Here is a 24,510-nt window from a genome sequence, read left to right on the forward strand (position 1 = left end):
AGGATCTGGCCCTGCTCTCCACAAATCCCTGGGCCGCAGCTGTATTTTGAGCCAGAGTGGCTGATTGGGTTCTGAGGCCACATTCTAGAGCTGTGCCATAGACAGGAGTGTGGATAGCAGCCTGAGTCTTGCAGTGTGATTGTTCTCAGAGGACAAGACTCTTCTGTCCTCAGAAATTCGCAAACTACCCCCAAAGTTCTCTCCCTAGAGGCTCAGTTCCCTCAGAGTAATGCAAACAGTGGCTGAACTTCCAGGTTCAGAGCAGCAGAGAGAGCAGGAGAGACCGTGGTCCTGCCTGGGCCGCCAGCTGGCAGTATGTCCCATCCTGGGCGACACTGAGCCATCTCATGGGGAAAAGAGACCACGGTCACCTGAGGGCTGTCTCAGGTGGGAATGAGAACATGTATGAGGCTACACAAAGGTGGGCGAGGCTGTTATCACTGAAGCCAGGCTCAGACATGCATTAGTACCTACACAGTGGGAGGCGGTGTTGGAGGGGACACAGAGAGGGAACAGGACCAGCCCACAGGCTCTGGCCACTCTGCTAAAGGAGATGAGACATGGTCTCCTGCAAAGCTGTTCCGACTCCTGTGCACACCAGTGAGAGCGGGCAGGTGGGCGGTGCTGGGGGGTCGGACAGCCTCCTAGAGAAGGTGGCACATCTCCCCAGGGCTCAGGCAGGAGTGACTGCATGTGAGGTAGGAGGATCAGCAGTAAAGCATCTGGAGGGGAGTTTGGAAGAGAGGGAGGGGAGCAATAAAGAGAGCAGGCTACAATGTTGGAGGGGTTGAGTGGTGGGTGACTACAAAGACACGAAGAAATGGAGTTTGGGGGTGGATGGAGGGCTCTGCTTTGGGGCTTTACTGTAAACAGAACATGTCAGTATTTTAAAGCAGAGGCATAACATGTAGTCAGCAAGGTGAGGGGTGATGCGGTGTGCAGGGGTGGGAAGGGAAAGCAGCCATCCCAGGGAAAGATGACAGGGTTAATTTAGAAGATACTTGCCCCACAGATGTTTAGAGGGAAGTTAACTTCAAGAGAACCTGGCACCTGGCAGGACTGGAAAAGATGAGGTCTTAGGACATTTTCCTCACTCAAGTCTGCTCTTCTCTAGACTAAAAAGCTACAGCTCAGTTTTTTCTAGCCAGCGGTGAAGGGTCAAAGTATAGTCACCACCAGGTCCTTTATCTTTTTCTACACAATTGGAAACAAGCCCTTCTTGCCTGATACCCAGAAAGCCCTTTTCACTCATTAGGAACCTTCAATTTACCTTTGCCCAAAAAGGCTCTATTTGAGCTCTTTCCCATCACTGTGCACACATACAGGTGAATCCACTACCCAACAAGGAGCTCTGTGCAGGGGAGGGGCACAGTCATAGCACCATAAACTACCTGTGAGGCAGGCCAGAGGCATGACCAACAGGTGGGGGCAGAAGAGAGGCTGTGTCGGCGCTCTGCGAAGGGGCAAGATCTGGGCTGAACCTGCACTTGCTGGACGGGATAGGGTGGCGGGACGGAGGTCGGGCATGCCGGCTTCAGGAATGGGCATGGGCAAAGTGAAGAGGGGTAAAAATTCAGTGAGTTTAGGGAAGAATGTTCTCTGGCATAGCAGGAAGAGGAGACGAAGACCACCTTGTAGGAGGCCTTGAATGCCAGGGTAAAGCAACGCCACATTATTCCAAAGGCAATGGGAAGACACTGGAGGTTCCAAGAAGTTAAATGACTGGATCAGAGTTGTCCTTTTACTGGAGGGATACGATGTCAGCTGTCCTCCATAAGGGGTCGAGGTGGGGCCGGTACCGAACGCACGAAGGATGGCAGAGGAGACAAGAGTATGGCAGGAGCCAGGTGGCTGCCAAAAAGCAGCCAGTCGAAGTTGGCTTGCAAACGTACTTTTTATAAATAGTGCTCTGGACCCTTGTGGAAACAACCTCATTCTCTACCTATTTCCTTTCTTGTTCCTCAATATTCTCCCGAGCTTCTGAGTCTGCATCTCATGAGGACGTCGTTAGCAGGAGCTGCAGTCTGTTCTAATTATGAAGCTCGCTAGGAGTGCTGAGGTAGAGGAGGGGATCGTGCCCACGTCTGGCCTCATAGAGGCACCGGGGCGTCAGGTTAGAGCAGGCTCTAGGGTGGGACTGCCTGGGCTCAAATGCCACATCTGTCCAGTGCTGGCTGTGACATAAGTTACTCAAACTCCTGTGCCCCACTCTGCAATCACTGGCGATAAGAAAGGGGTTGTCGCAAGAATGAAGCAAAGAAGAGCTCAGCACAGCACCTGGCACGCAGTAGGAGCTTTATATGTATTAGAGAAGACAGAAATCACCCACTATCTTCAACTGTCATTTAACTGCATACTTCACCTCCTATTGGTGCCTATGCCCTTTAATTACTGCGGGTGGTGCGGTGTGGTGACTGATACACTGGGCTGGAAGTGGGGAGGCCCAACTTTGCTCGGGGGCTCCCTGCCTTTGGGGGGACATCAAGAAATTCACTTCTCCATCCCTAAAATGGGAATTGTATGTAAATCATGGCTCTCTAGACCTCCTGGGCAGCTGAGATGATACAAATGTGAGGGCCCAGGACAAACTAAATGCTGGTGTGAGGGTCAGCACTCCCCTGCTCCACGGGAGGGCCATCTCCATCTTTCCCATCTGCTCGCTTCCCTCAGAGTCACTGTGACAGGCTCTTCGAAGGCCAGCCGAAGGAAGCAGATGCCACAGCCAGAACAGCAGGGGCTCATTTCCAGCCTGGCTGAGCATGGGCTTTCCTGGGGTGACCCAGCCCAGCCCAGGTGTCAAATTCCTGTTAACTCCCACCACAGGCCAGGCCCTGGGTTTTCCCTGGGTCCCTGCAGAGACATAGGCCCAGCCAGGGTCCTTCAGACCCATTACCACATTATAGAACTGCATAACTAACTCTCCAGCCAAGCCCTAGGAGCCACTCAAAGGCCTCCCTCTGCCAGATCACCCACAGCCCCACCTGTTCCCACTATGAGCTCCAGGCCCACGCCTTTCCCACTAGACCCCAGCTGTACTCACTGATTTTCATGATTTTGGCCGAGCAGTGCCCTCTGCCTAGAGTACTTCTCATTGTTTCCCCAGCCACTTTTCAGGGTCAGACTGAAACCTCCTCCACCTCCCCCAAGGAGCCTGACCAGATTCCCCCTCCCAGAATCAATCAGACGCCCCTGTGACCCTGATCATTGTGCTGTCCAGTGGAATGCCTTGAGCCTGCTGCCCTGTCCCGCAGCTCTGCACACCTACTCCACAATGCCCTGTACTGCATTCTCCACTGTGCCCATGCCAGGGGGTTCACCCAGTACATGTGTAGGGACCTGAACCATTAAAACAGCCCCCTGTGAACAAAGTAACTGTTCAGCATACTTTAGATTCCAGGGACTGATGTCTTAACTGTGCATTTCCCAATCTGAAAACAATGAGTTGCATCCTCTCTGGAAAAGTGGTCTCTAGGGGGAGAGAAGGCAAAAGCACTTAGCTGTGGGGCCAGCTGCCTTTAGACGGGAGAAGCTCAAGGTGACCCAGCCTGGGAACGTGGAGCTGAAGTGGGGGTAATGGGAGGAAAGAAATCGGAAGGCAATAGTACTCCCCCCTCCTCTGCCATAGGAGCAATCAACTGAGTCAGCAAATCCTGGGAAGAGCTGGCCGGCCAGCTGCCTTTAATCCTCCCAGAACACGCTGGCAGCAGGGAAAGCTCAGAGAGGCAGGCCTCGCGTCAGGGCCACGGCCCCTGTGCTGGAGCCAGCAAGCTGAGGCGGTGACCTGGAGAGGCAGGCAAGCCCTGGCTCTGCCTGGCAGCCCACTCCAACCTGCTGCTGCATATGAATTACAGGGAGGAGGCTAGTGGCCAACTGGCTTCAAGGCCGGCCCTGCCTCTCTCCGACACAAGGAAGCGCTTTGTGCAGCCCAACACCTCATTATCTGGCATCTTGGCCACACCGGAAAGGGCAAATAATGGGGTAAGCGTGACACATGTTGTGCAGACGTCCCTCCCTGCACAAACCTGTCCTTGAGTCCCCACTGCCTATGAAGCAAGGGCTCAATTAACTCCTTAGTAAGGCATTTGTGGCCCTTCCATCTGGCCACAACAAATCTTTCCAGAAGAACCTCTTTTAGTCTAATTCATTTATTCATTCAAAAAATATTTTTTGAGCACCTACAAGGTGCTGGCACAATGCAGAAGGAGCTGAAGAAACCCTAAGCCACACCACCCTAAAGCCTGGGCAGCTCACACACAAGTCCCCGGCTTAGAGCTCTGCATACAGGAGGTGCAGGTAACTGTTATCATCCTCACTCCCACCCGCCCCTGAAGAGGGAGAAAGCTGCTCTTCCCAGATGACTGCCCTCTTGTAAGTCTCACCATCACATCAGAAAGGTGGGCACAAAAGCCACTCTGACAATTGGAGGCCCACCAGGTGCCATAGATTTAGAGTGTGCTGGCTGCTCTGGGGGGTGCTGGGCTTGGGTGTTTCCCTGTGCTGGAGTCAGTGGAGGTTTGGGGACTCTGGGGGTTTCGGGAATGCATGGGGCCCTCAATCAACCTGGCTGAGGCCACCTATGTGACAAGCATTCCTAGGCGCACTCCAGGTCAGGCCCTGTGGGAGGCGCTCCCACTGGGAAGGATGAGGAGGATAAAGGTACATTACATGTAAAGACACAGGGGCATGTAGGTAAAATCCTGGAGGAAGGCAAGTGGTTTCCAACCAGCTGGCGGGGAATCATGGAGCAAGAGGAAACCTTTCACAAAGGTAAGGGTCAGCTTGGACATCACACTATGAGTCTAGACACAATAGAAGCCACGGAGAGTGTTTAAGTAATGACATGTCCAGAGGCACCTTTGAAAGACAGAAGATGAAGGATAGGCCAGAAGAGTGAAGACTTTTCTTCTGACAGCATCTGAAAAAGCCATAATAGTAAGCAGTTTGACAATACTATCAATTTCCTACATATTTATAATGAGCCAGACTATACAAGAAGAGATCCTACACAGGACAACATAGTCGTAGGAAAAAATGGTGCATTTTTAAAAGACATAAGAATGTACTTTTTTGACATGAGAATGTGGGCTACTTCTGTGCAACTTAGTGTTGATAAAAGATCTTTTAGCATGTCTAGGTCAGAGACAGCTTTCAAGAAACCCAGGGGTATCTTGTTTGGTGGTGGGGGCAGAGAGAAGGGGAAGTTGGGATGCAGTGGGGGGATCTTCCATGCAATCAGGAGGTCAAAACAAGTATGTACAAAAACACAGATGGAACAAGTCAACATGGGCTGTCATTATGAAGAGATATGCCTAACATTTTAGAACAGAGGTCTGTGAAGTTTATTTTTGTAAATAAAGTTTTATTGGAACATAGTCACACCATTCATTCATTTATATATTGTCTATGGCCACTTTCAAACGACATGGGAAGAACTAAGGAGCTGCACGTTGCCCCCAAAGCCTAAAATACTTACCATCTGGCCCTTTACAGAAAGTTGCTGACCCTGTGTTAGATGCATGGAGACTTACACATGCAAACGAGAACAAGGGCCCCTCTGGGAGGAACAAACTTATTCCAAAGCCCCTCTGGGCTCCTCTGAGTTGGGCCCCCAGAGGAGGCCACACACTTCTTTGAACATCTTAGGGTGGTAAATCTTCCATCCTCTAGAGTAGATATAATTTCTGGAAACTGCCCAAGGCTTTTCAAACCAATTCAGGTGAAAAGGTGGTTGATTATGGTAAGGAATGAAACACGCAAGCTTGCCAAGGGCAGGACGCGTGCCTTAAACGCTGGGTGAATTGAAACGGCAGTGAGAAATGTGGTTTCATTATAAAGTTGTGCAACTTTATTTCTTGTATCTTGTTAATTGGCGACAACAGTCATCTGATGTTCAGGCCTCAGCCTGGTAGTAAAAGACCTCAGTTGCTTGTGACTACCTCTTACAAGATCAACTGCATTCCACAGGAACCTGCGGTCTGGGGATGGCTGTCCTGGGAAGTCTGGAAAAGACAGGGCCAGGTAAAAGAGAACATGTGGCCATTACAGATGGAGACACTGTGGCCCAGAGAGGAGATGGGACTTGTCCAAAATCACCCAGCCATGGAGCCTCAAGGTTCAGTTCATCCAGAGTGGTGACAATGTTCCAAGTTCTAAGCCAGAAGCTGCCAGTGTAAATAAAAAATGAGTACATGTTCTCAAGAAGCTGAGTCCCTCGTATCCAATGAAACAGGAATGTCAATTAAAACACAGAAATTTGACAGGCCTTGGCCATATCCCCCGACCTGAGTCTGTTTCCTCATTTGAAAAATGGACAGTAACCTCCTTGCAGAGTGTTCCTGCGAGGATTACAGTTTAACGATGTACCTAAAGCACCCAGCAGAGTACAGCATACACTCGGTGCTCAATAAAAAGTAGCTCATAATCTCAGGCATGAGGCTGAGTACAATGGTTGCGACATTCCATTATCCCTACCCACAAGCACGGGTACACACACACCCTTCCATACAGGAAACGCTTCAAGACTGCAAGGCTTCAGTGGGCACCTGTCCTGTGCATGGCTGGCCACGTTCTGCCTGCCTCCTGCAGGGAAGTTAACGGAGTGGGAAACTGCATTCGGCATTTGGAGCAGCCACGTTCCCAGACTGAGGGACCAACCCCTCTCCCGGGGACTAACTCCTTCAGCAGGACCACAGCTGTACACATAGCACAGACAAATAGGAACGGAGAAATAGAAGCAGATGAAGAGCAGGTTGCTCTGGCTTTGGAAGGCAGCCAGGAGAGGTGCCTTCCAAAGGGGCAAGGGAAAATCCCCATACCTTCCCTAGTCAGGAATAAGGCCAGTAAATCCCTCCACGCTGGCGTCTCTCCTTTCATGAATGGCCCAACGTGCCAGCGGGAGTTAAGCAAGAGAGGGTGTGTGCACTGTGGCTTCCTGTGCCTGGCTGCGCAGTTCCGATAACAGGTCCCTGCCCAGGCGAGGGCTGTGACCATGACACAGACAGATGATGTCCTGACCGGGCACCAAGGGCCAGCGCTGGCACCGCCGAGCAAGCCTGGTGAGCTTATATAACAAAGGGCTTGTCACCACTTCCTGTGAGCCTCAGCACCCACATTCCAACACAATGAGACGCTCTCTCAGCCCTGGCTTTGAAGTTCAAAAAACGACACATTCAGAAGGCTGGGCAGAGCTGGCTACGGCAGAACTGGCTGGGAGGCAGAGAGACTGCACCGGCTCACCTTCCCATTCCCCTGGTGCTTGACATGTCACTACTTAATTTTTTTAGTGTACCTTTGTGATTAAATAAGTGTTTGTTTTTAAAAACTGAAGTATACCTAACTGGGCAGTGACAACCACTGTTCACGTTTGGGTCTATTTATGTCTGGCTTGTTCCCTACATGTGTAGGTTGGAATGGGGAAAGGGGAGAAAACAAGTATTCAGTTTCTTAAATCCTACTTTTTAAGAAGTCTTCCGTGGTGAGCCTTTCCCTTCTTGACTCCTCTGCAGTTGAGTTACTCAACCCAGCTTTGGTTGGCGGCATTCCTTTCCACCATATGCATATGCCATTTCCCACAGTTGGATATTTAGGTGATTTCCACTTTTTTGTTTTTCCAGATGCTGTAGGATATTGGTAACTAAATCACTGTGACTCTTCACTCTATCCTTAGGATAAACTCCTAGGAGGGGAACCATGGGCTACAGAGTAGCAACTTTCCATCTTCTCTGTGTTGTTCCCTCACTGTCTCCTATCACTCTTCCCGACCTAGAACCAAGTCTACAACATTTTTAGGGCTACTCTGATTTATAAAGTCTTTTTATAGCGGCCTTATCAGCTGACTTCATGACAGGGATGAACACCTTCATTTAAAGATCAGAAAATAGGCTCAGGGAGGTCGAGTGACTTGCCCAAGGTCACAGACCCTCAACTTGAACCCAGACGAAACATCAGTCAGTGCTACTTCACTACGCACCACCACTGCTCTGGGGGGCATCAGGTTGGGAGGTGGGGGCCCTTGACCAGCGCTGGCGCAGGTACTATGGGGGTATGTTAAAACTGAGTGCATGACAGTCTACAACACGCACAACTTGCTACAAATCTACAAGACACACCCTGTGATTCTGGGTCCACCTGTCAATGTTCGTCAGTTTTGATCATCCAACTGTAGACCAATGCAGTGAAACATCCCACAGTCCTTCAGCAAAAGGGCTCAGGGGGTGTTTTCTTCACCAATGGTGTTTTCTTCAGCAATGGGAAAGATTCTTTTACCACTAAATTACTAAGAAGTAGAGAACGTCACACCCCTAGTGGCTGCAGGATAAACTTAATAATGACAATCTAACTCACTTGTGTCTGATTTTTAGACTGTAAATGCAAGATGACCTTAGATTTCACATTCAAACAAGCCTTTGAAATTCAAATACACAGATCTTCTAAAGAAGCCTGAGCTTCTTCCCACAAGGGAAGCCCTGATTTCCCTTTTTAAATTTTTTTCAAGACAAGTCTGGGGAAGACAAGATCACATGAACTTCCCATTCTGTTTCAGTACCCTTTACAGATCTAAAGTCCCTTTCCCACCCATAACAATTGGGTGGCCATCAGCAATGTCTTAGACAAAATGACTCTGTATGAATGAAACTGTACAACCAAAATTCATTTGCAGAGTAAGAAACATTTGAGCACAGACAGAATTATAGCTGCTGAACTTGAAAGAATCCAATGCTCCAAAGTACTTGCTAGAGAAACAGGTAAAACCAGAAGAAACCATCAAAAGCAAAGTGGTTACAATATTTTCCAGAATAACCATTCCCCAAAAGATCAGATACGTATTTTTTAAAAAGGCATTTCTAATTTAGGGGGGAAGAATCGAATAGTACCCCTGCCAAAAAGAAAATCAAGAATGTGCCCTCACCCCCACCCACTGACTTCTTACTTCCAAACTGCTTACTCAGTGCCCTTCTGTAAACTGTCTCTATGAACAATTTCTGCTTCCTCTTGAGGCTTCAAGTCTAATAATTTTAGGAACTCCTCAAAACAAAGGGCTTGCCTAGATGGAAAAATGTTCCTCAGCTTTTTCAAAACAAGGCTCACTTCTGCCCTAGTCTGTGGGTGATGAAGAACCCGATTCAAGGGTACAGACAAAAACCAGGGTGGGGTGGGATAAAGGGAAGCCAGGCAAGACCCCAGCCACTTGCCTGGGTTGGGGGTCTGAACACTGACGTTGGGCCCGAGGCCTGCGTGTGTGATCCGGGTCTTGACAATGTTCTTGGCTGTCCTGTGGGTGACTTGCAGGTGATGACACTGATTCCCATCATCCTGTCACTTCACAGTCACACCGCAGATGGCTTTCAGATGGATCCCGAGCCCCACAGAAGCTCAGCAAGCAGGAGCTGGATGACAGCTGAATTCCCCAAGTGTGTGCCCCAAGCCTGTGGCAAGAGGCCCCTGAGCTGGCCTGATGGCATGTTAGTCCTAGATCCTTATTTACAAAGCACCTCTTCTGGAATTGGGCAGCGTCCTCTGCTGACCAGAGGGGCTTCTGATTCAGCAGTGAATGGAGGAATTGGCCAGGGATCCTCAGGGGGCCCTTCAATTGAGCCCAGCAAACGCCTTCAACAAGGCTAATGTTTCTTCCCGCCCCTGGGGACCCAAAGGTTCACGAGCACTTACTGCTGCTCAGAGCTTCTCCGGTGGAGGACGTCCTCTAAAGGTCAGCATCCCAGTGGCAGCCAGAGCCCCAGGCTCCCTTCTGAAGGCTCCAACTGCACCACCAGCAGCCTTTCCGTGGCTCCTTCTATCGGCCATCATTTGCCCAGACATCCCAGAACACCTACGACTCCCAGAGATGCTGCCATCAGATGGGAGAGCTGAACATTGGTCTCAAGGTCAGGTGACTAGCTCTGTGGCCCCCAGAACAAACCCGGCCCACTCCCCCATCTCTTTCACCCTGCACCCCGCACAGCTTCCCTCACGGAGGTGCTGCTGGGTGGCTCTGCCCTTTCCTGCTCCATGTTTCTGCAGAAACAAGCAGCTGAGGTGCCGCCTGGTTCAGACAAGGCCTCCTCCCGCCCAATTCTCCAGAAAGACCTTGGGTGGAGACGGGCGTCTATTCCTGACTCAGGCCTGTAACCCCTGGTACACGAGCCTCTGACTCTGACAGAATGTGGACAAATGCTAGGCTGGACTGGGAAACTTACAAACTCCACAGAGGGCATCTCAGTTACTGACAACGGTGATCCAGAGAAATCAATCCCCGACGCGTGCTCGGTCAATTTCCCTCCATTGACCAGTGTCATCTGAGAGCTGCCTGAACAGTCAGTCATAGAATTTCATGGCTTAAGGATGAAGAATGGGGTCAGTCTCATTGCCTCCGCCTAAAGCATTTGGTGTCCTCCTAACTGGGCTCCACACTTCCAGGGCCAGCTTAGGCCTCCCTTCCCCCACCCTCTCTAACCCATCCTCTTAAGATAGAGACAGGTAGGTCTCCCTAAAGCACAGAGCGGACCCTGTCACTCTTGCTCCACCACCTTTCATTACCCACAGAGGAAAGACAAACTCTGTGGCCTGGCCCTTCAGGCCTTCCAACACCTGGCCTCATCTCTCCCTCTTGTATCTTTTCTCTTGTGTCTTCTCACACTTTGGACAATTCACAAGGCCCCCTCCCAGAGTCACCTCCTCACAACCACCAGTCTCTAAATATCCAAATCCATGAAGGCCCAGCTCCTGTGCCACCTCCTCCATGAAGCCTTCCTGATGTTCCTTTGGTAGTATTATCCTGAGAAGACACAAGGACAGTGCCTGGTACAAACCAGATGCTTTATCAACAGTAGAAAGCTGTGGTTTTTAAATGGCTCTAGCCTTGTGGTTTTAAGACCACCAGATGAAATGGAACAGTCCTCTGTCACTGTTCCCTATAGCTATGTAGACAGACGTTAAGGGCAGACAGAAACCAAACTAACTGTCTGGGCTCTACACTCCCATCTGCAGCTCTGCCTACACTAGCTGTGTCACCTATGACAACACACTAAAAAAAAAAACAAACCACACCTCTGTCTGCCTCAGTTTCTCCATCTGTAAAATGGGACTCTTAACAGAACTTATATCCTATGGTGTGTTGTGAGTTAACAGTCATAAAGCATTTAGAACAGAGTGGTCATCCAGGTGGAGTTTTCACTTCTACTCTCCCACTGCAGGGAATCATGGGTCAGCTACGAACTGACCGTCAAGATAAGGACAAAGCCAGTTTTTGAAGACAACCTCACCAGGCCAGGAATGGAAATCCCACTGGCTTGACTGTGGCTATAGGAACCCCAGAGTTTGAGGCTGGGCTGAGGCCCAAGATAGACTGTGGCCAAAAGAATTCATAAAGCTCTTCCTACGCGCCAGGCATTGCACTTAGCCATTTAAACAAATAATTAAATCCTCACAATAAGTAAGCAATAGAGGAAACAAGTAGTGTACATTTTTTTATAGTACTGATATTTAAAGAGTAATATGACATTCGCCTTGAAAACTAGTTATGGTTAGTATGCGTTTATAATTTTGCCAAAATATACAACTAAATCCTCACAATGACCCTATGTACTGCCCCTGAACCTCACGTCAGAATGTTTCATCATCTGTAAAAGAGAGCTTCTAACAGGACCACCTCAGAGACCAGCTGTGAGGATCACACATGGAAAGTGTTACATTGGTGTGAGGCACAGAGTGAGCGGTCAGGAAACACCGTCTCATTGTTACGCCCGTGTTAGGGTTGATGGGGCATTCCGGGCCCCGAGAACCTAATCACTTGTACCAAGTTACTAAGCTTCCAAGCACCAGGGCCAGGATTTGAGCCCAGACTTCTGACCCCAAAGCTGGTGCTCATTTCACACCACCACAGGGGAAACCATTAGGGTCTTGCTGTGTTTGGATCAACAGCTCTGGGCAGCTATGGTGTGCTGCCGTGCTGGCTACCCCCACAAAGGGCAAAGACCCAGGACTAAGAATACCTGGCTTCTCTCAGCAGGGCAGCTTCTGCTCCACTTGCTACCTGCTCAGCGCTGAGGTCCTGGTGGCAAGATCCCATCAGCTCCCCTGGAATCTACTCCTGACTGCTGCTCTTCTGCTCTCTTTGGTCTGATACCCCTGAAATCCACCTGGGAATCCCTCGGTGCTCCCCATCTGGTCACGCTTTGGCACAGCTAACTCTTCAGTGCCAAGCTCAGCCCACCGACTCAGAACCTGCCCCAGCCTGCCACTTCCTGTCCTGGAAGCTCCCAGACTGGGGGTCCACCAACGTCCTCCACACTTGGGATGCTGTGAAGGGTACTTGCCCTTAGCAGTTGGTGTCCTGGCTGGGAATCCAGCTCTGTGGGGAAATGATACAGCCTGCAGCTTCCCTCTGCCTTTGAAGATACCATCACACATCTGAGGGTCGTCAAGTGGAAGAAGTAAGGTTAGACTGGTTCTGCTTGACCTCAAAGAGTCCAACTAAAATAAGATCACCTACAGAGAGAAAGAGGTCAGCCAGCACAGCTCCTGTAAGCACAGGCACTCAACAAACCTGTACTAAATTGGAGGGAACAGTAGAGAAAAACTTGAAAGCCCCGCTGTGTAGAGGAGTACGTGGTTACGTCGTCACTGGAAGTTTTCAGGCATGGGTGCAGGAGGGTTGGACTGGGTGATCCCCAGGCTCCCCTGGAACCCCAAGCTAAGGTCCAGAGCAGCAACTTTCCACCTTGGCTGCATATCAAAATCATCTGGGGACCTTCTAAAACTACTGATGCCCAGGCACGAGCCCCAGGAACCATGCTGTAACCAGTCTGAGGTTAAGCCCAGGCAACAACAAATTTTGAAAAATGCTCTCCTGGTGATTCCAATTTGCTGCTGGGGCTGGTCTAGGTAGGGCACATTGACGTGGTATGACACACAGTATAGTGAATTAGGGAGACACTCTTAGAACCACAGAAATGTTCACAGAAGTGTTCAAAAATCTGCATTTTTTTGTTCAAAATCTGCATTTTTTCCCCCCTTGACTTGTTCCCCGTGAACACTCCTGGGCTTAATCTGTTCCGTCAACACTAATTCATTAATGTCACAAACCCCATAGCAGACACTGCAGAATGGATTATCCTGACACTGGCCTGAGCCGGGAAAAGAAGAACATGCGACAGAGATTCAGGAAGGGACTCTCACTGATTGAAGACACAGGACACCTGGGTTGAGGGGGCCGGAAAAGGTTGGGGGGCAGGGGGAGAACTCTGAATTCATGTCACTTGCATTGGACTCTGTAGGTGTTAAAAAAGTATAAATGACCAAAATAATGTAGTTCCCACATGACACAAGAATTTCAAGTCTTACCCATTCTTCAAGTCTGAGCTCTGCCACCCACAGCCTGCTCCACTACTGCCCACCGCAGGCTCCAGTGCTCCTCGCTACTCAGGGTCATTCACCTGCCTCTCTGGCCTGGCACTTAACTCCCTCTGCCTTGCAGTAGAGATATTCCTGGGCCTTTCCAACATTGCCTCCTGGGCTCTGGGTTAGAGCACTGGGGCTTACTTATTGCTGACTGTCCGCAGGACTCAGCCCACTGCTGTAACATGGTAGGTGTCTAAAAAGTGTTTGATGCATGGAGGACTGAATGTTGCATCCCTTTCTCCACAAAAGTCACCTTGTCAAAGCTGAAACAGATACTCCCAGATAAGGCCACAAAAGCAGGACAGACAGTAAATGGCTGCCCCCAAAATACTTAGACAGTTGGTCCCCTGGTCCTGGAGAGGGAAGCCGACTACATCAGAGGTGAGCCGAAGTTTTCCTGGCCTCATCTCACCCACAGTGTCAGGTCTAGCATCCAAAGATGTAGTGCTAACACCCAACTACTTCCCTCAGGTGTCAGGAATTGAATGTGTAATAAGCGCATGGGTATCTGAAGACAGAAGGTGTCATTTTATAAAGACAAGGTGAAATCATCATTATCATAATAGCAATTGAGACCTAAATGCAGTCAGGGTGAGACGGAGTCAAAATATTGAAGTCTACAAAGGCACGTGGAGAAATACAGACAGATCACAGAGCAAGAGAGAAGAGGATGTCCAGACACAGACTGGTCATTCATAAAAATAAAATTAAAACCCTACCTCATACCCTGAAATCAAACTCCAAACTAAGATGTCAATGTTAAAAACGAAAAGGAAGGAAGGAAGGAAGAAAGGAAGGAGGGAAGGAAGGAAGGAAGGAACGAACGAACCAAAGGATTAGAAAAAATACATTGGAGTACGGAAGACTCTTCTAAGTAGCACACTCAAGAAATCATGAAGAACATCAAGACCGATTCAGCAACAGAAAACAATTCAGTATAAACAACAAAAACAATCACCAGCTACAGAGCTGAAAGGCAAACTACAAACTTGTAAAAAATATCCTGCAACCCAAATGGCAGGCAAGGGGCTGCCATCCTTAATCCACAAAAGCCCTCACGAATCAGTAAAAAGATAACCCTGTGGCAGAAAGGATGAGAGAAGATAGAAGTATACAAGTTTGAAAAAGAGACACAAGTGGTCAATGCACATATGCACTGTTTACCCAAGAAATTGCAGATTAAACTAAACTGCCTTAAACAGGCACAAACTTATAAGGTCTTTCTAGAATACAATATGAAAGCATGTATCAAAATTTTTACCTTTCTTACCCAACAATTCTGGGAATCAATCCCAGGGAAATAATTAGATTTATTTGTGCAAAGAATTAAGTTACAAAGATGTTCATTACACTCTGTTAAATTTGTGAAAACTAATAATAAGAGAGCCTAATAATGGAGAGCCTAAGTAGGCAACCAGAATTCTAGGCAGACATTAAATTACTGTTGTTGAATGTTTAAGACAATGTAGACATCCTTCCAAGCCTTTCAGCGAAAAAGAACATAAATAGATACACACAATATTACTTAATGTTTGTGGAGGGAAAAATGTGTGTGTGTGTGTGTATATATATATGTGTGTATATATATATATATGCATTGAAAAGGGGCTGAATGGAAAAAGAGTGAAATATTCAGTGGTTTCTTTCAATTGGAGAATTAGAGTTGATCTCTATTTTAGTTTTGCTTACCTGCATTTTCCATACCAATCTTACCTTAGTTTTGTTAAAAGGTGAAGAAAAAGTTACCCCAGAGATGAACACTGAAATATACTAAAAAATCCAAGCTTGCTCAGAACACAGCCAACTTGCAACTGCCCCACACAGGAAGGCAGGTAGGGGCTGCATCATTCCTCAAATGCCACGAGGGCCCCAAATCACATGTGTGCCTTTGGAATGCACCAGGAGGATTATGAAGCTGTCTGGCTTTCTGGGAGTGCATGTCCCACAAAACAGTGATGCTTCACTGTGAAGAACTTTCTGGTCATTTTCATTTTTAGAATTTAGCTGGAGAAACCGGGGAAGTTCCATTCCTCGTTCTTTCTGCCTCCTCCTCGTAGCCCGCGTACTGGTGGGCCCCCTGATAAGGGAGAACTTCCCCAACAATCACAAGTGCTCCGCAGTGAAATGCTCTGCTTAGCAAAACAGGCAGGCTCCAGGCTCATATCCATCCTGCCCAGGTTACCGGCTCAATTGGGTACTTGAATTTAGAGAATTGGGGCAATTTTAGACCAGTGGCAGGTAGCCCTTCACACCCAACCCCCTGCCTCGTTCCTTGATCACCTGTACTTATACCAAGGAATCCCCAGGCTCAGGCCACACCTGCTTGCACTCAGAAGGGCTCCCATTCTGATCTCAATCACTGTGGACTGAATTCCTTCTGTCTAGGATGCCCATCTGCACCTCTCTTTGGACCTGTCGGCCTCCTCTTCCTGGTGGTTTTCCCTAGCCTCAGACAGAGGCCGCCCATGCCTTCTCTTCTCTGAGTTCTCAGGAAGCTCACTGCCCTGGAGGGCAGAGTGTGTCTTGCTCTTAGCCCCAGGACTCAGCTGCTGGGGCAACTCCACTGGCTGAGTTGTGACTATACCTCCGGGGTCCTCCTCATCTCAGCTAATGGCAATTCACCCTCCCAGCTGCTCAGGCTAAAATCTGGAGTCATTCTTGACTCTCCACCCCTCTTCACATCTCATATTTCATCTGTCAGGAAATCCTGCAGCTCTGCCTTCAGGATGTCCTGAGTCCCATCTCTTCTCATCACCTATGGCTAGTGCTCAAGTTCCAGTGGGTGTATGTTCCCCAAGCTGGCCTCCTGGCTGGGCCCCTCCAACCTATTCTCCACTAGGCAGCCAGAGCGATCCTTTCAAAACCCAAGTCAGATCATGTCATTCCCCTGCTCAGAACTTCCACTGACTGACTTCCCATCTCACCCAAAGTTAAAGCGAGAGACCCTTTCAGTGCCTCCCAGGCCTCCCCTGTCCCACCTCTGGACCTCCTCTCCCCACTTCCTCCCCACCTGCTCCACTCAGTCATGCTGATCTCCCTGAAGCAGCCAGGCATGCTCCTGCCTTGGACTTTTGCCCTGACTGTTCCCTCCGCCTGGAATGCACTTCTCTCCGAAAGCCATGTGAATCACACCAGCACACCCTTCAGCAAGCCCTCTCCAAGCACCTGTCTGAAATGGCACCCCAGCCCAAACTCAGGCCCACCCTAGCCTCCTCATTCTGCTTTTACTTTCCTCCGCACTCTCTACCCAACATACTATATTTGCTTGACTCCTCTCATGAGACAGCAAACTCAGAGGAGCATGAATTTTTGTTTTTTTCACGGCTGTATCCCCAGTATCTAAATAGAACAATACCCAGCATGTAGCAGGCTCTCAACAATACCTATTGAATGAATGAATGAGGAGAAAGGACTTGGTATGGGCTCTCTTGGTCCAGCTGAGGACTCGGGGTCTGGCCAGTGGTATCCACCTCCCCACCACCCCAACCCACCTGTCAAGTCACTTCTCCCCTCATCAGCCTTGGGAAGCCCCTTTCTGACCATTACTCTTAAGTTCTGCTTGGAAAACACGAGGCCTGAGTCATTCCCCAGGGCCCTGACTAATTCTCCATCCTTTGGACCCACCTCCAAGATCCTTCCTCTACAGCATAATGGGAAATCCAGAGAGAGCTCCCCTTAGAGAAAATGGAAAGGAACTGAATGATTTAGAGGAAAATTCAATTCCTCCTGGCTCAGCAGTTGAGAAAGCACAAACTCTCAGGAAGCCAGTGCCTCTGAAAGTGAAACATTAATAGAAATATTACTGGAAAATACCAAACAGGAAGAGAAGGAAAATTCCATTGTGGAAGCAAGGTCCTCAGTCGATGCTCCTTAATGGTCTCAGTAAAGTGTTTCAGAATCAAAACATGGAAAGAACCGGAAATCAATCAGGCTGTCACCCTTCCTGTGGACTGGAGCTTTGGCCAAGCCACCTCCAGACCACCACAGCACAAAGAGCACTGCGCTCAGAACAAGGTCAACAGCCTGGCCACTGGCTCAATCAGTACCTCTGGGAGGCAGGGCAGGCTCCACTTCCTGGACCCTCAGTTTTTCCATCTATAAAATGGGGGTGACAGCACCTTCCTCACAGAGTGACTTGGAGAATCAAATTAATTATAGGTGTGAAAGTGTCCTTTAAGCTGTGGAATGCTTACCTAAATGTAGGAATCAGTAGCTCCTACAATGCTAACAGATGGGATTTTTATAAAGAATTTAAGTCTAGCCACAAATAAGGCAGAGAACATTCGAGATTGTACAGCCTGAGGTGGTATGGCCAGTGGTTAAAAACAAAGACCCTGGATCCAGCTTCAAATCTCATCTCTGCCACTCACTGAAGGGGTGACCTTAGACAAGTAACTTAACCTTTCTGCCTCAGTGTTCTCATATGTAAAATGGGAATGACAGTGGCATCCACCTCAAAGGACTCTGGTGAGGAGTAAATGCGTTAATGCATATAGAGTACAAAGAACAGTGCCTGGCTCAGAGTATGTGCAATGAAAGTGCTGGCTAGGACTGCTATTGTGGAAAACCCCTTCAATTGACTACTCTTTCTTACTCAAATGCCTCCTCCTCTGAGAAGCCTTCCCCACTTTCCTCAGTTAAAATGAATCTCCTCCTGACCCTGCTTCTCCTGTAGCCCCATGGAATCAAGGCTCTGCCCAGAACAGCTTCTTTGCCAGGATGGCTCTCAGCTCACCCAAACCACTTTGATTATAGATAAATTCTGTCATGCAGAGCTGTGTTCTAACCTTGGTTCCTGTGTCCTCACCAGAAGATAAGCTCCTTACAGGCAAGCACTACCCACCCCGTGGTTCATCCTTGTACCACACAGCTCCTGACAGTGGCCCACATGTGGCAATTCCTCAGTCAACATAAGCCAAACAGAAGTTACAAAGTCAGGGTGGCGGAGACCACTGCAGACCATCTCCATCCTGCAGGAACACTCCCCTCAGAAAGCAGGCGGAGATTAGGCCATCAGCCAGCCTGCAACCCAGATCTCTGCTTCGAAGCCACAAATTCCAATTTATTTTCTAGGGCCCAGCCTGATCTATCCCTTCCCCATAGGACACTACCCCTCGGCTCTTTCAGCATAAGATGTGAAAGTCAATGCCAAATGGAGCTGCACAGGGGAGCGCTTGACCATAGGCAAGTTCAGCTTCGGTTAAATGACCAGAGGAAGCCACACCTGTTTCAGATTTGCCTTTTAATGCCTCTTTTATGGGGCAGAAATGCTTTGGGGGTGGGGAGAGGACGAGGTCAGGTCTTGAGGGTTAAGTCTGGGGAAATCAGTTATGTTCTGAGATTGTCAGATTAGAAGATGGTCACTTGATCTCCTTCCAGGAAACTTAGGTTTCTTGTTGACGAGGGCCAAAGTACCACTGTTTTGTTTTGTTTTGTTTTTTGTTTTGTTTTGTTTTGTTTTGTTTGTAAAAGAGTACACACAGCCTGGCCAATCCTTGGAGGGAGGGAACGCTTGGTGTCAGAATGAGAAGACATGACAGCTACAAGAGACACATTCTGTGCAGCTATCCCTTGGGAAGCGCCAACTCTGTGTGCAGAATTTCTCTATGTAATAACTCAAGGGCTGCATTAACATCTCATTTATGGATCTCAGAGGCAGATAGGGGAGGGAGAGAGAAAAGCCAGTTCTGGGGCCCCTTTGGGGACCACCAAAGCCCAGACTGAAAGAGAGAGGAATTAGGGCAGAAGAGTGCAAGAAGAGGAACTGTAAGTGAAGGGGAGGGGGAGACACACAACATACATTTCAGTCAATGTCAGAGCCTTACTATTGCCATCTAAATCGTCCAAAAGAGTGGAACAAATTGATGAAAAGCATAAAGGCTTTGAATTTAGATGGCATCGGTGTGATCCTAGCTCTGACACTTGGTAGCTATGTGATATTAGGCAAGTTGTAACCTCTAAGCCTTGGTTTATCTGTAAAATGGGGATAAGACTACCCATGGTAGAGGGATGGCACTGAAAGCCCCAATTAATGGCCTGCCTATATCCCTGCCCTCTGCCACGGGACTTTGCAGCTCCTCCTTTCTCACTGAATCCTGGCTGGCCTCGTGACTTGCTTTGGTGAACAGAATGCCACAGAAGGGACAGTGTAGCAGTTTCTAACCTCAAGAAACTATATGGGCTTCTCTACTTTCTTGGAGCCCTGCCACCCTCATATGAACAATGCTAGCCCACTGGAAGATGAGACAGAGCCAAACTGACACAGCTATGGCCATCCTAAACCAGGTGCCTCCAAACACATAAGAGAGCCCAGCTAGGACTGGCAGGGCCGCACACCCACTCTACACTGACAGTAGATGCCTGAGTGAACCCAGTTGAGGCCAGAAAAACTACTCAGTTGACATGTGGGTCCATGGACAATAATGAAGGTTTATCATTTAAAGCAGGGGTTGGAAACTACAGACCACAAGCCAGCAACCTGTTTTTGTAAATAAAGTTTTATTGGAACACCTTTATATATTGTATATGGCTGCTTTCAAGCTGTAATGGCAGAGCTTAATAGTTGTGATGGAGGCTGTCTGGCCTGCAAGCCTAAAAATATTTACTATCTGGCCCTTTAAGAAAAGTTTGCTAATCCCTGGTTTAAAATCACTGAGTTTGGGGTGATTTGTTATGCAGCAATAGCTAACTGATACAGTGTGTAACCCTCTTCTAAGGTGACTGTGAGGATTAAATGACCAATGAAGTGATTAGCCTGAAGCCTGAAGAATATATTCCTCTTCTGGGGAATCGATGGGAAAAACTGGATTTGATAAGCAGCATTTCTCTCACTACTTTCATGGGACAGAACTTCAAAGGAGAAAGTGTCCCAAGCCAAACCACAGCTACTAAGCTTGGCTCTTACCTTTTCAGCTAATTACTTTCTAAGAACTGGATGGAGATCACGGTTGTTAACCAAATGGAAATGACTGACAGCTCATGCTTGGCCCTAGCTTCAGTCAAGCTACACATCAATGAGCTGATGTGAAAAAGACCAAAAAGACAAGTCACAACTCCCCAAAAAGGCACATGAGACACTCTCTTCCTTTTGTGGCTCCAACCTCCCTCTGCAATCCCTGCTGCTCCCACCCTTCAGGGCTTCCAACCATTCTCTTGATACAAGCTTCTAAATGGAAAAAGCTCAAATGTCACCTCAACCTGAAAGCCCTCCTTGACTTTGCAGACAGAGCTGAGGCCCTCCCAGCCCTCTGCACACACCTCTGTCCTGGCATGCCTCAGGATGCGACACTGTCTTATTAACTGTCTCAGTCTCCCAGACTAGATGTTGAGAAGCTGGTGTTCAACTGCAAATCTGAGACACTTCCCTCTTGGAAAGCTGGCCACAACTTATTCTCTCTAAATTTCCCCTGCCTAGCAGGCTGCTCAGAGACTGTCTGCTGAGTGTTTTGTTTTTTTTTTTTAAATAGGTTAGACATGATATTATTTATTCCTTGGGAAACATGTTATTTAACTCAACTGTGGATGCTGACAAAATATAAAGTGTTGGTACACATTAGCATGTATTTAAAACTTGGGAAACTGATGTCATGGTGCATCTTGACTTTCTCAGTTGCAGTGGAAACAACATTTACTTAATTATGATAAAAGAAACAAGACTTCAGCAGAAAATATAACGGGATGAGACCTGTTTGGCTGCACAAAAGGAGACCTACCAAGTTACTGTCCTCTTTTGTCATCATTATTTTTTTATAAAGACAACCTGAAGGAATAATATTTCTACCTACTGAAGTTCTGTTGTCTCTTCCCAGGAGCTCAGGCCCTCACTGTCTCTTACCTGGATTATATTGCAATTGCCCCCTAACTCCAGCCCCATCTCCCCCAGATTGCAGCAGCTCTTTACAGCCTGGGATGCTCCTCAACCATGGTTCTGAGTGTCACTTTCCTGGCTCAACAGTCTTCAAGGACTCCCCTGTGAGGTCTAAACTCAGGCCCCCACCTATCTCACACTGTCATCTCTCATTCCCCAAGTGAGGCCCACTGCAAGAAAGCTCTGATTTTCAAGAACACACTCCGGTTGAGGTTTTGTATACACATGTACATACACACACATGCCCACACACATACATATACACACACACTCACATACGCGCGTACACTCACAACACTGGGACGTCAGTACTCCTGCAGGCTGCAGTCAGCCCTTCCCCTGAGCTGAAATTCTACTTCCATCTCTAAATCCAGCTCAAAGCTGCCTCCTAGGTGAAGACCTCAGTAAATTACCCAAGACAAAAACACTGGGAGACAAATGATGGAAAGACAATGTATGTTGGTCTCCTCCAGAGGCTCAGGCCAGAGATTATTGCCCAGTCTTCTGCAGCCTTTATTCTCTCCCCTCCTAGGTCACCCTTGTACAGAGAGATCTCTGAGCACAAAATAAGTGCTGGGTAAAAGTTGCTTAAATTGAAAACACAGTCCCTCCAGCATCTGATTCTAAAAGGGAAAAACCGGAGGCTGGCCAGAAGCAGCGAATTGTGACCAGGAGTGTGTATGCCCTGGGACTCACCTGGGAGAATAGGAGTTTGCCTAAGTGTGCGACAGAGGGAAGCCCAGGTACTGAAGGAGGCAGGAGAGGGTAGGGCTGGCAGCAGAGGTCCTGAAAGGAGGATTGGTGGACCAACAGCTCCTACTCCACGCCACAGCAACTCTCAACACAGACCGACGTCAAAAACACAGCCCGACACACAGGGGGCATTCAACAGCCCTACAGGTTCTTGTCCTATCCCCTAGCAATTGATAAAAAGAAGCTGGACCTGAGATTAAGTGGGTTAGAAGTGGGTTTTCCTGGATCCATGGGTGAGGGGCAGAAGGCGGGCTCTAGGGTGTTCAGGGCTGGATCTGCAATGTGCCTGGCCTTCTGAAAGCTGTCTGGCTGGAAATAATGTGAAAACCAGGCTGCTTCTTGGCTGCCTGGACAGGAATGGGGCGGGTATGGGGTGAGTGTTGGCCCCAGATTAGGAGGCAGCCCTACAAGGAGGGCAGAAATGACGTAGTCTCTGCATTCCAAATCAGCTCTGGCCGAAGACTCAGAGAGAGGGTTAAAAAGCCACTGTTGCATGAGTGTTCTCAAAGTGTGGTCCCAGGATCAGTGGCAAAAGATCACCTGGAGATCTGTTAGAAATGCACATTCTCAGGCCCCACACCACGTGTGGTGACTCAGGCTCTGTGCGGGATGGGTCCTGCAATCTGTGGTTTAACCAGCCCTCCAGGTGCTGGTTTGAGAAGCAATGCATAGTATGACCCTCTCTGGCAGCTTTCCCTCCTGCTTGTTAGAAAAAAACGCCTGGTAGCTGAAATGCCTTGGAGGTATTGACTCCAAGGACCTGAGTATCGAGTCTGTATTGCAACAACTTCTTAAAATATCAAAGGGCTTGAAGTCACAACCTAGTAGGTGAAATGCAGTCCCGAGATCTTTTTTTAAAAAACCAAATCTGCTCACATCATTTAGCAACTAAATGCTCTTACTGTGCTTAGCTTACAAGGTAAGGTGCCCCCTGACCCAGGCCCTCCTGCTCCTCTGGGGTCCTGCCCAACTCTAACCTCTTAAATCCGGCCACAGGGCCTTCCTGCAGTTCCACAAAGCACCAGGCTCTCTTCCACAGCCAACCACAATAGTGGCCCTCCATGACCACCTCCTGGTAAGCCATCCCATCACAGCACTGGTGCACACTTCTGCTTGGGCCACACTATTCATTGAGGAACCCTGCTCCAGTACCCAGCAGGGGAGAGCAGAGAAGACCTGTAAGAAATACTTGGCAGAACGGAGCCAAGTCTTCAACACGCTGGACATCACAGTTATAAAAATTATCATTCCTCAGTATCTGAAATAGTCTTAATTATAATTAGGGAAAATGTTTACTAAAGTTTGAAAGCCATAAAGGAAGACTTTAGTGAGCAGACAGAACCACAAGCAGGGAGAGAGAAAGGAGATTTGCCTGCCTGGGAGGTGGCCATGGAGTAACAGGTGGGAGGCAGGGAGTCCAGTGAATCTCTCCAGGGAGCTAGGCTGGGCCGTCCTCACGCATTCTGTCTCCAGGGACCTGAGGTTTTCCCAGGCCAGCACCTAGCCAAGCCTGGGCCATACAGCCTCTCTGCTCTTTCCCTCACAGATTGACCACAACCCTGTGATCCTAGGGGCTCCCAGAGAAATCTCCTCTGCCCTTAAGGCAGCACCTGGGTAGCCACCAGGCTCCCAGCACCCTATCATTTAGGTGGTGACATCATGGGTCCTTAGGAAGCCCAGAATCCATGCTTCTGAGATGTGTCCCCAAACTGGCCCCAGGGGGAGGTGGAAGGTGGAATCCTCAGACTGCCCATGCTGCATTCAGCAGACCCAGCAGGGAGGGGATACTCTGGAGACCTGGGATCTTGAGGAGAGGAAGTCAGGCAGAAAAATTAAGAGGGGCGTCCCCTTACTCCCCCTATCTGGAAAACAAAACAAAAAAATCCCTTTCCAAGCACCAGCTGGCAGGTAAGAGCCTGTCTCACTCCTATCTGGACATCCAGTCCTAAAAGAAACTCAGATTCTTTATCAGCCTCCCCTAGTCCACACCTGGACAAAAGTTTACCTTTGGGAAAAGGTGGGGTTTGAGGGAGAACAAGAGGGACAGTAGCCTGGTAGCCATCACAGGGCACCAGGCCTCAGATGTAATCAAAATACTGCCTTCCACCAGAAGTAGACAAAACAAGTATTATTTTATGGGAGAAGGGAGGGTGTCACAGGAGTGCGAAAGGGAAGGAGAGGGCCCAGTCTGGCTGTAATTATCCTGCTTCAAAGGTGGGAGATCAAGATGGTCTGATTTCTCAGGGAGGGGGGTTGCACAAAATAGTCCCCCTCATCCCTGGGACAGTATGGGGTCGGGGTAAGGTCAAGAAGTAAGGTGAAGATTGGAGGGGTGGTTCTCCTTCCAGCTGGCCCAGGTAGGGGGACCCCTCTCCTGCGCCGCTAGAGGAACTAACAGGTCGAAGTGGAGCGTTCTTGGAGGCCAGCACATTTCAACCGGAAAAGCACGCGTGTGGTTCCCGGTGAAGCTCCAGTACAAAAGGCCGCCCCATCTG

At 48.8% G+C, this 24,510-nt stretch overlaps 1 protein-coding gene across 1 annotated transcript in view; it reads right to left on the reverse strand.

Moving 5' to 3' along the window:
- The window catches only part of SHB (SH2 domain containing adaptor protein B), a 125,737-nt gene that overhangs the window by 99,375 nt on the left and 1,852 nt on the right, over nt 1-24,510 (reverse strand). The window lies entirely within an intron of this gene.

The sequence above is a fragment of the Camelus dromedarius genome, chromosome 10, assembly GCF_036321535.1.
Source record: "Camelus dromedarius isolate mCamDro1 chromosome 10, mCamDro1.pat, whole genome shotgun sequence".
In the NCBI taxonomy this organism is placed as follows: domain Eukaryota; kingdom Metazoa; phylum Chordata; class Mammalia; order Artiodactyla; family Camelidae; genus Camelus; species Camelus dromedarius.